Source organism: Pinus tabuliformis, chromosome X, assembly GCF_031772625.1.
Source record: "Pinus tabuliformis cultivar Carrire ecotype Pingquan chromosome X, CPIR1, whole genome shotgun sequence".
Lineage (NCBI taxonomy): Eukaryota > Viridiplantae > Streptophyta > Pinopsida > Pinales > Pinaceae > Pinus > Pinus tabuliformis.
The window spans coordinates 444,268,284-444,282,520 of record NC_142308.1 but is presented as its reverse complement, the minus strand read 5'-3'; the positions used below and the strand labels follow the sequence as shown (position 1 = coordinate 444,282,520).

The following is a 14,237-nucleotide window of genomic DNA, read 5'->3' as shown; positions in this document are numbered from 1 at the left end:
TTATTCCAAGTATGGGCGTTGGTTCAATTATTAAAAAATATTAGGAAATCAGTTCTATTTGATTTTTAAGTGATGGTTGTACTCTTTTTGACTCTGCTGTGATGATTGTGATTAGTCTTGAAATAGTAAATCTTTTTTATCATTATTTCAAGTAAGCGCTTTTGGTTCAATTAGGATGATTGTTTTTTGTTGGAAAGCGGGGCTTTTGTGTGATAGGAGTCCTTTTTAGATTCTGCTGTGTTTGTAGCTAGTCTTAAAATAAGAAGAATTTATCTTCTTGTAAGTAATCCAATGGATCGGAGCATCTCTTTATTGTAGAAGGTTCCAATTTTTTTATAAATTATTTTTCCTGAAGTATCAACATCTAAAAAGAAATGCTTGGCTTGGTAAATATGTTTAATTGGTAAAGCATCACCTACTCTACTAAATTATTGGGTTTATTGATTGCTTATTTAGGGGCATTGATTGATTATTTAGGGGCAAAGAGACGAGGTTTAGAAAAAAGTTTTAAGGAACTTTTTTTTTTTTTTTTTTTTTTTTTTTTTTTTTAATTAGTGGGTTTATTGATTGATTATTTAGGGGCAAAGAGACAAGGTTTAAAAAAAAGTTTCTAAGGCACTAGAAACTGAAGATTTTTTAAAAGGCGGGCAATTGAGATTAAATATATTTTTAAAAAATTTAAGGAAATGCCACACAATAAATTTGATTAATTGTTTTTTCTTGATTGTTTAAAAGGTGGGCAACTGAAGATTTTTTAAAAGGTGGGCAACTGAAGATTTTTTAAAAGGTGGGCAATTGAGATTAAATATATTTTAAAAAAATTAAGGAAATGCGACACTATAAATTTGATTAATTGTTTTTTGGCCATTCATCAATGAATGATAAGGGTTGTAATATATAAATGTTATTTTTACATATTCTAAGTGTATTTTCTATGATATTTTGAAGGGTTTTATATTATAATGTGACATTATGTGTAACTTAAATATGCAAATTCAAGTGAATCATAAATGATGCATTATTGTTCTATTCAGGTTAAGTAAAAATGTAGCTGTTATGTAATGGCGAATTGTGATTATTCAATTAAGCTTTTCAAGTTAATGCTTTTGCAATCCACATTAACTACATTGAAATTGATGTTGAAAACATAGGCAATGTATGTTTCATCTTGAAAAGACTTTCTTTGATGTGAATTTTGTTTCTAAGTTAATCAATATCATATTATCAAGTTGTTATTTGACCTCAATGTATGTGTTCATTCTTGCGTCTGTTTTATTTTCCAAGAAAATAGTTGTATTCATTTTATTTTAAGATGGAGTGGTGACATTGTATTTAACACATCAAGGGGCACTAAAAAAATGTGAGAATTGCTAACAACTGAATATACTAGTAATCTATTTGTGCAAGAAGAAGGGCCTTATCAGTGAAAATGGTTCTCAGAATTTACAAGGCAATTACAACAAAACTTGAGATAAATTCTTCTAGCAAAATCAACAACCCACTTGGCTTCTTAAGCCATTGCACATCCACACTTTCACTATGGAAAACCCTCTCATGTCACATGCGGCCTCCTTACTGCAAAAAAATCGCTCGTCATCTCACATGTGTGGGTCCCTGCGAATTTCTTCAACTACAAACATTCTCTTGCTATTTTTCCTTCTTTTTTAGCCCTCGTGGATCTCACAAAATTATGCAATAATACTCTTGCAAACTATCCAAAAAATCTCTATGAATTTCTTTCTCGCTTGTGTTGCATCTTCATCCTCTCCCTTTGGTTTTTCTTATAATTCTCCAGAGGCCAAATCCCCAATCTCCAAAGTATTTGAGGGCTAAGATTAAATCCTAGCTTTCTTTGACCAAGAGTGGAGATTAGATCTAAGTCACTTAAATAATTAATTATATATCCTTAGAAAAACATTAGCTTAAAGGCTTGTCTAAGTTAAAACTTAGGAAGAAGACCATATTAGTTCCTCATCTCAGACAACAACCTAAAGATGCCGTCTTTTCCTGCATGCAAGATGCCAATCTATGCACAAAATATTTTGAAGTTACAAAAGTCAACACTCCTAATAAGGAAGGGATTCTCCATCTTTCCTAGCTTGTCCCTGTAGAAAACAAATATCCTCTTCACTAGGGGCTTGGTGAGAACACTTGCTACTTGCTTGCTTGGTGAGAATACTTGCACTTGCTTTGCTGTGGATATGTACTACAATCTCACAATTCTCTAGACCTTGTCTTTGATGAAGTGTTTGATCTCTATATGCTTGGACCTGTTATGAAACACTAGATTATCCTACAGTTTGATATAGCTTTGGTTATAAGAATGGATCACTGTCGGCCCGATCTCAAGACCAAATAATACTGTGAGCATCTTTTGAAGCCATATGGCCTCACAACTCATCAGACTCACCGCCATATATTCAACCTTTGTTGAGCAAGTGTCGCTTCTTGCTAAACCACAAGTTCACTACTAACCCCAAGCTGAAATAACAATCCACTCCACTACTAGCCCAATTCGAAAATATGTTGCACTCCACCAACTCTGACATACCTCAGTGCAAACTCCACTGTACCACAAAGATACTTGAGCACATGCTTTTCTGCTACCCAATGAACCCTCCTTAGCTCCACCATAAATTGGTTGTGTGTGTTCACAATAAAACATGTATTTGCCTTAGTATCGATTAGATACAATAATGACTTGATCAATTGCCTATATAAAGTGGAATCCAGTAACTCACTTTGAAAAGCATCAATCTTCCTCAAGTTAGTGATCATAGGTGTATACATAGGCTTGCAATTCTCCGTCATGAATCCCTCCAGGATCTCAATTGCATACTTGCCTTGCCGAGAAAAATCTCTCTTGGTTATTGCCACACCTCTAGTGCCAAAAAGTAGTGTATCAACGCAATATCCTTGATCTTGAACTCTGAAGCAAGGTCCTCCTTACAAATCCTTATGAGCCTCGTTGATCTCATCAGAAAGAGATCCTCAATTTTAAGTACTAAGATGAACAACTCACCATCAACAAGTACATAGTACAAGTTGGAGTTTGCCTCACTCTTGGTGAAGCCTAACCCATGGTACCCATCATTCATAGGGTACCATGCACGAGGTACTTGCTAAAGTTTGTACAAGGCTTTCTTCAATTTGCATGCTTGAGACTCCCTCCCATGTGCCTCAAATCCTTGAGGCTACTCAATATATCCTTGTTCCTCAATTTCCCCATTGAGGAAGGTGGTCCTCACATCCCTCTGATGTATCCTCCACCCCATCTCTGAAGCAATAGATATGACCGCCCTGATAGATGCATCTCTAGTGACAGGTGCCCAAGTTTCCTCATAATATGATCCTAGGAGAACCCTCTCACCTCGAACCTCACTTTATACTTCTTGACATTGCCATCAATTGCATGTTTGATCTTGTAGAGCCATCGAAAGTGACCATTGACCTCACCTAAGGCATCGATATTATCTCTCAAACATAGTTCCTCTGGTGGCACTATACTTTTCCATCATGGCGTCCCTCCAAACATGCTGGTTTGCTACCTCCACAAAGGTAAAAGGCTTGGATTCATTGATGTTGCTCACCAAAGCCATATAAGTGGAAAATCTCATAGGTGATCTGCTTTCCCTGAAGCTCCTACTAAGATCTTCCACATGCTCCTCAACATCCCTCAAGGTTTGCTCGACCCATCTCGACCTCCCCCTGGTAGAGCTCGAAGGAACATCTCACTCTTGACCAGAAGGTTATGTCCTTGCTACTAGCCCATGCTCAACCTTCTGAGCCTCTTGTTTTTGATCCACTACCATTGGTGAATTCGACCCATGTGACCTCGTAAATATCCTACTCTCCTCAAATTTGACATCTTGATTGATCACTATCTTTCTTTTCCTTGAAATTTAGAACTTGTAGGCCTTTGAAGTCTTACTATATCCAACAAAAATAACCACCTTTGATCTTGATCATGGATAATGGCCTTGGTTGCACTATAGTCTCTTCTTTTTTGCAACTCCATGCAATTGCCGATTATATGGAACTATCAGTTCTTTCTTGGTTCCCACCTTTGTGCAGAAACTCTTGAACTCATTGGAGGTGTATTCGCCCCCATTCTCTGATTTGTGAACCTTGATCTTCTTCCCAGTCTGGTATTCATTAGAGATTTGAACTCTTGGAGCTAACCGAAGGCCTCATCCTTGGCCTTGAGGAAGTAAATTTATGTCCTTTTGCAATACTCATCTATAAATGTCACAAAATAACTAAACCAAGATACAAACTTCGTTGGCATAGGACCACAAACCTCAGAATGAACCAAATCAAAAACTCCCTTAGAACTGGTCTTAATATCAGGAAATATTTCCTTGGCATGCTTGCCAAGTGCACATCCTTTGTACACACCATCATGCTCTACACTGAACTTCAGAAGACCAGTGACCATCTACCTTAATAATGGTAGAGCCCTATAATGTAGATGCACCATCCTCCTTTGCCATAACTTGTTTAGACTATCTTTGTTGTGTACACTGGCTTTCATTGATTCTCCTTTCAACATATATAAGTTACTCTTTGTGTTGCCCATAACTCACCTCACACTAGGATCAACTTCTTTTGACTTCACAAGTACTTGTTCTCTTGTGAGACTGATCTCAATTCCGTTGTCCTCCATAATCAAAACATAGTAAGTTCTTCAACCTAGATACACAAAGAATTTCCTTCGCCTCCATAGGACTCCTTGAGTCCCATTGGAATTGTATGTTGCAAACACCCTCAATTTCATACCTAGCATTACCAACAAACTCCTCATGAAGATCAAGATGCTCTTTGGCCATACTGGTGGAGTGGTCTCAAGATCTGGTCATATAACGAGAAGCTCCACTGTCCACAAACAATAAACCACATCTCATGGTGCTTGAAAGATAAGAGACCAATGCAAAATTCTTCTTGAACTTCTTGGCTAGCTCATCCATCTATGTTGATGCAACCATTGATGATCCATAAACTTCCATGGATATTCCACTGGATAGTTCGTCACAACAAATCCAACAAATTATACTTAAAAATTTTGAAATTTACATAATGAGGGTTTATTTATCTTTAGATTTCTAGATCTGTAAATAACTGTTTATTTCATATGCATGCAAATTATAATTATGGAGAAAATAGAAAACAAAATAAAAACTCACAAACCATGATTTCACACAAGATATAACTTGGGAAACCATTTCAGGGTAAAATCCAGCTAGAAGGTGAGGCTACTATGCTCTCTTTCTTTGAATAGAAAATGGCTGCGAGTATAAAGAAGTAAGACCTATGGATTGTGGGATACTACAATGTACAAATCCTCTTTTTTTGCTCTCTCCCTATCCCTCTCGACTACTCTGTTTGTGTATGGAACAAGATGCACTCGAAAAGAATGAAACCCCTTTTCACTTGGTGGCCCAGTGATGACACAACCTAATAGCTTACTAGTAGTTAGGTTTGACTCTTTCAAATCTTAATTGGAGTTACAAAAGTGACTCCACTACAGTCCTCTTTATCATGATAATGTGGCTAGCGCCTTTTCCACGAGTAATGGGGTAACATGTCATTCTCTCGAGTTATGGTGTACAAAACAGGAAGGTCAACTTTTGAGTGACATAAATTTTGCATACGAAGTCCGATTGAAGCAATTGTTACGTTGTTGCAAAGGTCTCTATGTGTAGAGTATGGATAAAAGGTGTGGTGCTAAAGCAACAAAATTTTACCCTTAAAAAACACCATTTGATGTCTCAAAATGACTCACCAAATGTGTCAGAACCAAATTTTCCAAATTGGGTCATGCCGGTAAAAATGGTCTTGTGGGTTGATTCTTCCATTTTTTCTATTTTGAAAGCATTTATATGGATGACAAACAATATAATGATCTAACTCACATAAATTGATATCATCCATTTTCTTTTCTTCTATTTTGGGCACTATTATGCATAATGACTATACTTATGACATGTAAAGCAATCAACTTTGCTCATGTCCCTATTACGCTGTCCATGAGATATCAAATTCTCCCAAATCTCCTTTTGGGTGAATTCTTCCCAAAATCGGGTCCAAACAACGAAGCTTTTCTCCAGTAAAGATACATGTTAAAAAGGTAGCCCATTTCTTTGTAGAACCACTTAGTGCTATCTTAACAAGTTCCATCTCATCCAAAACTTCCCTAACCATTGATACTTCATCATGAACTTGTTGAATTCTTGTGAAGTATGAGGCTACAATTTTAGGTCTATTCATTTTAATATTCCTTAGCTTTTCTCTTAACACCATCTTTCTGTTTTGTTTGTCCTTTTTGTACAACTTTAGTTGGGTTGTCCACAATTGATGAACTGTTTTCTTGTCTATGATGTGAGGGATTATGTGATCATTTAGAACGTCCAATATGATCCCTCTATCCTTCACACCTTTCAGATTGTATTTGGCTACTTGTGTAGGATCCAAAGGAACTTGGATATCTTTAGCAGCAAATTCCCACAAGATATTGCCCATCAAAACTATTGTGATCCTCTCATTACATGGATAGAATTTTGCAGCCGATTCCAATCTATCTTCAAATCTCAAGCTTGATGATTCCATCTTTACCATATTGATTTTAGCCACAAAGCCTTTGATAAAAAAATTACTATAAAAAAATGTCGCTGTTTGTAACCCTCCTCCACTGATCATTCCCTCATAGAGCTTGCTCTTGCTACGATACCATTTTAATTTTTAAGTGCCAATTGCAGATTTATTGTCTCATGTAGTTATTTTACCCTCACAAATCTTATCTATGTAATAAATTACGTTCTATTGTAAATTAATTTTAGAAAACAAACATACAATATTTTGACACCTTTAACTCAACAATTTGCATCAAAATTTAAAACAGAAAATTACTCAAAAAAAATCAAATAAGACAACAACAAAAATTGACCCTCCAACATCTCATCATTTAATTTCTCAAATAAATCATGGGCTCCTTAACAAGTGAAAATGGCTGTAAGAATTTACAAGGAAATTACAACAAAACTTGAGATAATTTTTTCTAACAAAATCAACAACCCACTCAACGTCCTCAAGCCTTGCATCATCACATGTGCAACCTCGGACAACCTGCTGCACCACACATGTAAGATCCTTACTATAGAAAAATCACTGGCCATCTCACACGCTCGGGTACCTATTAATTTCTTTAGCTAAATAAAATCTTCATGCTATCTTTTCCTTCTTATTTAACCCTTGTGAATCTCTCACAAAAATATGCAATATTACTCTTGCAAATTATTCAAATAATATCTTTTTGAATCTCTCTCCATTGTGTTGTCTTCATCTTCTCCCTTAGGCTGCTTTTATAATTTTCCATAGGCCAAATCCTTAATCTCGAAAGTGTTTGAGGGAAAGGATTTAGTTGATCAATGATGAAGACTAGATCTAAGTCACTTAAATAAATAATTATTTATTCTTCGAAAAACATTAGCTCTAAGTCTACATTAATCAAATAATTAACCAATGTACTTTTCTTGAGTTAAAACTTAGGAAGGAGACCATATTAGTTGCTCCTCTAAAAAAATACCTAAAGAGGAATTTCCCTGCATGCAAGACTCCAGTCTATGCAAAAGACCTTCGAAAGATTAAAAAATCAACAATCCTAATAATGAAGGGATCACATTAATATTTTGTATCAAATGTTATGATCCAAAGACATACAAATATGAAGTACATACCATGTTCAACGATGTGAGCATGGAGCACAACTTCAATATATATATATATACAATAGGAGAAGCTCTTCCAAATACCTAAATACATTCATTACATGATCTAGATAGGATCATTATATTTTTTTTATCCATATTGATGCTTTTAGAGTGGAAAAAGTGAGGAATAAGTTCACAATACCATTTTTACTAGTGGGACTCATTTTGGAAAATTGGGGTCTAAAACCTTCTAGAAGCATTTTGAGGCATAAAATGACATTTTTTGGGGGTGAAATTTTACCTCTTTAGTGTTGAACATTCTTTTTCCTATTAGACACATGGATACCTTTCCAACGACACAAGAATAGCTTCAATTAGAGTTCTTATGCAAAAATTATGCCACTCAGAAGTTGACCTTCCCGTTTTGGCCATGATAATTCGAGAGGATGCCATGTCAACCCCATTACTCATGGAAAAGGGACTAGCCACATGATCATAATGAAGAAGACTCTAGATGATTCAATTTTTTAACTCTAGTTAAGAGTTGAAGGAGTCAAACCTAACCAATAGTAGGCTATCATGTTGTGTTAAAATCATGCCATTAGGAGGAAAAGGGGTTCCATTCTTTTTTGAGTGCACTTGTTCCATAGACGGGAGGAGTAGCCAAGAGGGATAGGGAGAAAGCACACAAAGAATATTCATGCACTGTAGTAGCTTATGAGCCACAAACCTTACTACTTTCTACTTGTAGCCATTTTCTATTTAGAGAAATAGAGCATAACAACCTCACCTTCTAGTTGGGTTTTCTAAGATATATCTTGTGTCAAATGTGGTTTGTGAGTTCTTATTTTGCTGTCCTTTATTTTCTACATAAATATTAATTTTCATGCATATGCACAAAGATTGATATACAAATCCAAAAATCTAAAGAGAAATAAACCCTCATTGTGTAGATTTCAAAATTTTAATTACAATTTTATGGGATATGTTGTGTCGAACCGTCCAATGGAATGTCCAAATAGTTTACATATAATATTGGTATCAAAGCAAATTTCTTTGGAGTTCATTGTCGAGATTTATAGGGGATCTAGATAGGCGAAGTCAAAATTCATAAAACCATAGTCATAATCCTTTTGATCCTATAGAGGAGAGGTTTTCATGACTGGAAGCACTAGTTACAAATATAAATTGTAACGTGAATATCCTGATGGAGGCCTTGACTAATAATCTCGGTCTACTCATTGAAGATGGGGTTTCTATCGTAGAAGTCCGATCAGAGGGGAGATAAAGATATCGGGAAGAGGAGCCAAAGAAAGAACCTGAAAAAAATCAACCTAGTTCGAGTGCCATGAACCATTGTTGTAGTGGCTACAACCACCCTCTAAAAGTTTGCCTATGCTTCGATTTTGGAGCCTTTCTTCTATCCACAACAACGCATCTCGCATTGATCCAAGTATTCGTACTTCAACTGAGACTTACCTTTTCATTTTTCTTGTGTTTTCTTACTTAGCTGATACTTTTAAGTCATAAGCTGATCTCTCAAGTTGGTTTCACAACAGTTTTGGGCTTGCCCCTAGAAACTGTGAAATCCTTGAGGGAAAACAACCTTAATGATGGGAATTGCATAGTCCTGACTGCCAATGAGTCTTGAGCTCAGAAAATGCACAGTTATGAGGAGGAAGCCCAACACTGAGCCCAATAATTGCGCAATCCTCACTGAGCTCAGAAATTTCGCACTGCACTGAGCCGAAAAGTTGCCCAATTCCCTAGAACTGCATAATCTTTCCTAGCAGTGTGCATGGAAAGTTTCCCCTGAAAAGAAAAAAGGAAAAAGAAAAAATCATCCCTAAAAATATGGATCTACTTTTAGTATCCTGAGGGAGGCACTTGCATTGTTTTTAGAAACTTCCTCCAAGTGTCGCTTTTTCCTTGATTTTAGGCATGCGTGTCATAAACCCTAAATTGTCAAAATCTATTTAATTGACGCTTATAAAGCTCATTTTAACACGCGATCTTGGATCTCTAGCATTTCCAAGGAGATCAATGGACCTTTGGTGCGATCGTTGTCGTTTTTCCGAGTGAGTTTTTCTATTGTCATATTTCGCTGTTTTTTTTGTCGCTTTTTGTTTTTTGGCTTGTGCGAGTGCTGTTTCACTTGTTTCTCTTCATGGTTGTTGGAATTTTAACTTGCTTTAATTTTTAGAAGTGTTTTTTCAAGTTATATATTTCCTTTCCCGAGTTTTGCATTAGTTTTCCTGTTTTTGCACCAACGGTCGCCTTTGCGGCGACTCTCCTCACTTACTTCGTTTTCCTTTCGTTTGATCAATTTCTACACTTGATTCACATGTATTTATATACACTTAGTCAGATATGCACTTAGCTTCACACTATCTCTTAGATCTGCTTGTTTTTCACACTTCCCTTGCGCAGATCTGGGTTTCCCTTGGTTAGATTTCACTTTGCACAACTGACACTGTGTAATCTGGAGGCTCAAGCCACAAGCTTGGCCTCTAGAATTGCGTAATGCACAATCCAAGCTGGCTCCAACTGCACACTGCGCAATTCTAGGAGCTATCCTCTCAGCTTGGCCACTTAGACTGCGCAATGCACAATCCCTCCCAGGTCTCTACCAAGGTTGAACTGCTCATTGCGCAATTTCAACCATTAGGCTTCCACCTTGGCTGCTAGGACTGCGCAATTCCCACAGGAAACTGGTACCCCATGTTAGAAAAAATTGTGCAATCCTTCCCATCTAGTGCCTGGTTTGCTTCTTGAACTTGCCTCGTAAGTTATTTTGCTTTAAACTGACATTTTCTTTCCATGAGTGTCCTCTCTGTTCCACAAGTACAACATTTGTTGAACATCTCTCCAGAAATCACTGTTACCATGGAATCTAAGTGAGCTACATCAAAGGAAACCACCAAGAGCAGTACTAGGGAAGCAGTTGAGCCTACATCAATTGAATTCCAGTGTATGTAGATACTTAGTTGTTTATAGAGAAGGGATAAACATTGGCATGGAAATAGATCAAAAACACTTTTTCAAAGGACTTTAAGGCATATTTAGAGGACCAACTGGTTTATCTTAGCATCCGAAAGTTAGGGATATTCAAGGTTGCATGCAGGTATCCCACCTTCCCATGTGCACTGACATCATCAACTTGATTGTCTCACATATGGATGAAAAGACTATGACATTGAGCAACGCTAGAGGTCAGAAGATTGCCACCTTCAGGGCATAAGACTTTCAACAGATGTATCACTTGCCTGAGCCATTAAAGTGCATGGACTCACTCTTCTATGCCACCCACAACTATGTGAATACAAGAGACATTGTCAAATGCTAGGTGAAAGAGCCATCAAAGTTTCAACAGACACCCACCCATGTGTACAAGACAAAGTCCCTCAGGAAAGCTTACCAGCTCTTGGTTATCTTTGCTTGCAGAATCCATGGTCAAGAGAGCACATAAACCTTTCCTAAAGGGTGGGAAGTCTTATTGGATCAGTTGGTGAATGATGGGAGGCCATTCAACTGGTCAGATTTGTTGGCTCAACAATTGAAGGCCCATGTAGCACAAGCTCAGAATCCACCCAAGGATGAGTGAGCAAGGTTCTATATGTCTGCATACTTACTAGATGCAATATGTGTGCAACAATAGTTCCATGATATGAGCTGGACATGGACACCACGAGAGACTGCCGTGAACATCTATTGCAAGTTTCTTTCAGAATATAGTTATCGAGGAGTAATGGAACGACTAACTGACCACTTTATCATCCCACTATACAAGCTTATATTTGAACAAGATCCACCTTGCATGTCACGAGAAGCAATGGAGATGATAGAGGACATTACAGATTTGTATGCCTCGCCAGGTGGCACCTTCATTAGAGTGTTTGGTGGAGGTAAGCTTGCGCATGTCTTACCAAGGTATGCCACTGAAAAACTGATCATGCAAGAAGTATCATACCATATCGCTATAGGGTTGTCAACAACACTGCACAGGAAGAAGAAAGCACCATGGCCCACTCTTCCTTTGCAAATTAGATTATATGAGATAAAGAACTTGAAAGTCACAGATGATGAGGAGGATCCTTGGAGGTGCTGCTACAATGCCTCTAGACTCAATGAGCCGGTTAGTATAGCAAGGAATTCAAAGGTCACTCCACAGACAACAACAATTCCAGAAGAAACAACAAAAAAATGTAGCAATCCTGTGCAAGACAAGGGAAAGAGGAAGATTTCTGACAGTCCAAAGGGTGAACAACGCTGAAAAATGAAAGAAAATCCTCTTATCGTGAAGACAACTTTGGCAGCAGAAGCCAAGAAGAATCAAAGGATGCAGAGAGTAAAGCAAAGGAAGAGAGAAAAGTAGAGGTTTAGGAAGTAGAACTGAAGCTGCAGGAGATAGAGAAGGAGTTGAAGGAAGAACAAGAGTTGAGGAGGAGAGAACGAGAAGAGAAGAAGAAACAGGAGGAAGAACAAAGGCAAGGCATGATGACATAGCAAACAACATCGATATAGGTTGAAGAACTAGAACAACCAACAACTGAGGAGGAATGTGAACAGATGTAGGATCAAGAGCTTGCTCATCGGATTGAGTAATTGATTGAAGTAACATACATGGAGTTGTTACAAGAGCCACATAATGAAGATGTTGATCTGATGCCAAAAGCACCATAGGTCATCCCTCAGTCTCTACCATCTCCAGGAGCAGAGCTAGCCCCGAGTGAGAAAGGAGATGTTTTTCTCCTTGATGATGATCCGATCATGGATGTGCACAATCTATCATTCGATGAGTTCCAGAAGACGATTGTACAAGCATGAAGGAAACAATTTCCAAATGATTACACATCACCTGCATTCATTAAAGAAAGGGTCATAGTGTCGGATACTACGAATCATCCAACTTCCATTTTCGAAGCTAGCTTGGCCTATGCAGGAGAAACAAGATCAAATGTTCGGTATTCAATGACCGAGAATGAGAAATTGACACAAAAGTTGCAGGCTGCCAAGCAAGAGGCAGAACAACTCCGAGCAGCAGCGCAGAATGCAGTTTCCATATTGGGGGAGATGAAAGAAGTGATAATTGCTGAAGTATCAACACTTAGAGAAACCATGTGGAAGCTCTATGACAAGTTTGTCATTGTACATAAAGAAATTCCTTGTTTGCATGGCTTACAATAGCAAAGCATGTAGGGTGTGCGTTATATTCTTTGCATGACTAGCTCCACGTGCGGGGGTGCGAAATCCCACCCTGTTCATTGTGTCAGGTGCAACAGGGAGGGCGCTACAAGGTCCGGGAAGTGCCTTGGGGAATTTATTTTTTGGACCCTATATTATGTGGGCGAACAAAACTATGGTTTTGTGCACATGTATGATGGTTTTCTGCCCATGGTATTTTGTAGATCTTGTCAAGGGAACTATGGTTATGTTATAATCCAGGGTTAATGGATTGGGGTTTATGGATGATTCGACATGTATATATATATATATATATATATATATATATATATATGTGTTAGGCCCCTATACTACTAGTGTAACCCCTTATTGTTATTAGTACAACCCCCTTATTATATTTTTGTACCCATGTAGTCCCCATATTGTTACTATTGTGCCCCATAGAAGCCCACTATTGTTATTATTGTGCCCTTACATTATTATTGTTATGTCGGCTCTGATTATATTATGACTCCTTAGACTCCTATATATAGAAAGGAGGTCTTGTCATTTGTAGCATCCAAGAATTGTTCATTTGTGTAATGTAAAGGAGGTTTCTCCCTCGAAGAGGTTGAATTCTAAGGCGTTCAACTATCTTTTATATATTTTTGTGAGTTGGTTTCATAACATTTGGTATCAGAGCTTTGGATTCTAGGGTTTCGCTGCTCCAAATAGGTCATTGTGGCATTTTCATTATAACTCTTTTTCTGCAATGTTTTAGAAGCGAACAAAAAAACCCATTTGAGACGAAATCACGTTGAACCCTGGGTTGAAATTTTAGAGCTTTTCGCGCTACATTTGTGAGATATGATATGAGGAAGTTGGTCTTTTTGTAGACTCCTGAATTACATTCCAAACATGTGACCTTTGGAAAATCGTCATAACTTTTGTTATGAGCATCAGATTGCAATTTCGTAAGAAGTTACAGAAAGAGGACGGAATGTAGTTTCCTTTATACGTTTTTTAGACCCGAAGGTCAAAACAGTGACACGTGGCACCTCATACAAGTTCACTCTTCTGAAAAGGTATATAATCAGGTCATCTTGGGAGATTGTGCATAACTCTTTCTTGGAGAATCTAAATTTGATCATATTGGTGGCAATGAAAAGAGGATGCAGAGTGCTACTGTAGGTCACAATTTCAAAACTTAAAGATCCGAAATTACAAAGTTACAGTCATTTCAAGATTGAGCTCCTAAAATCAGGAAAAGGCGATATGAGGAAGTTTGATGGCAAGGATCCAGTAAATTGGATACTTCAGATGGAGCAATATTTTTATCTACATGGTGTACCACTGTTACAAAAGGTA

At 37.5% G+C, this 14,237-nt stretch overlaps 1 pseudogene; it reads left to right on the top strand.

Moving 5' to 3' along the window:
- The first annotated feature begins 12,677 nt into the window (after window positions 1–12,677).
- Window positions 12,678–14,237, top strand: part of LOC149140487 (leucine--tRNA ligase, cytoplasmic pseudogene) — a 98,647-nt pseudogene continuing 97,087 nt past the window's right edge.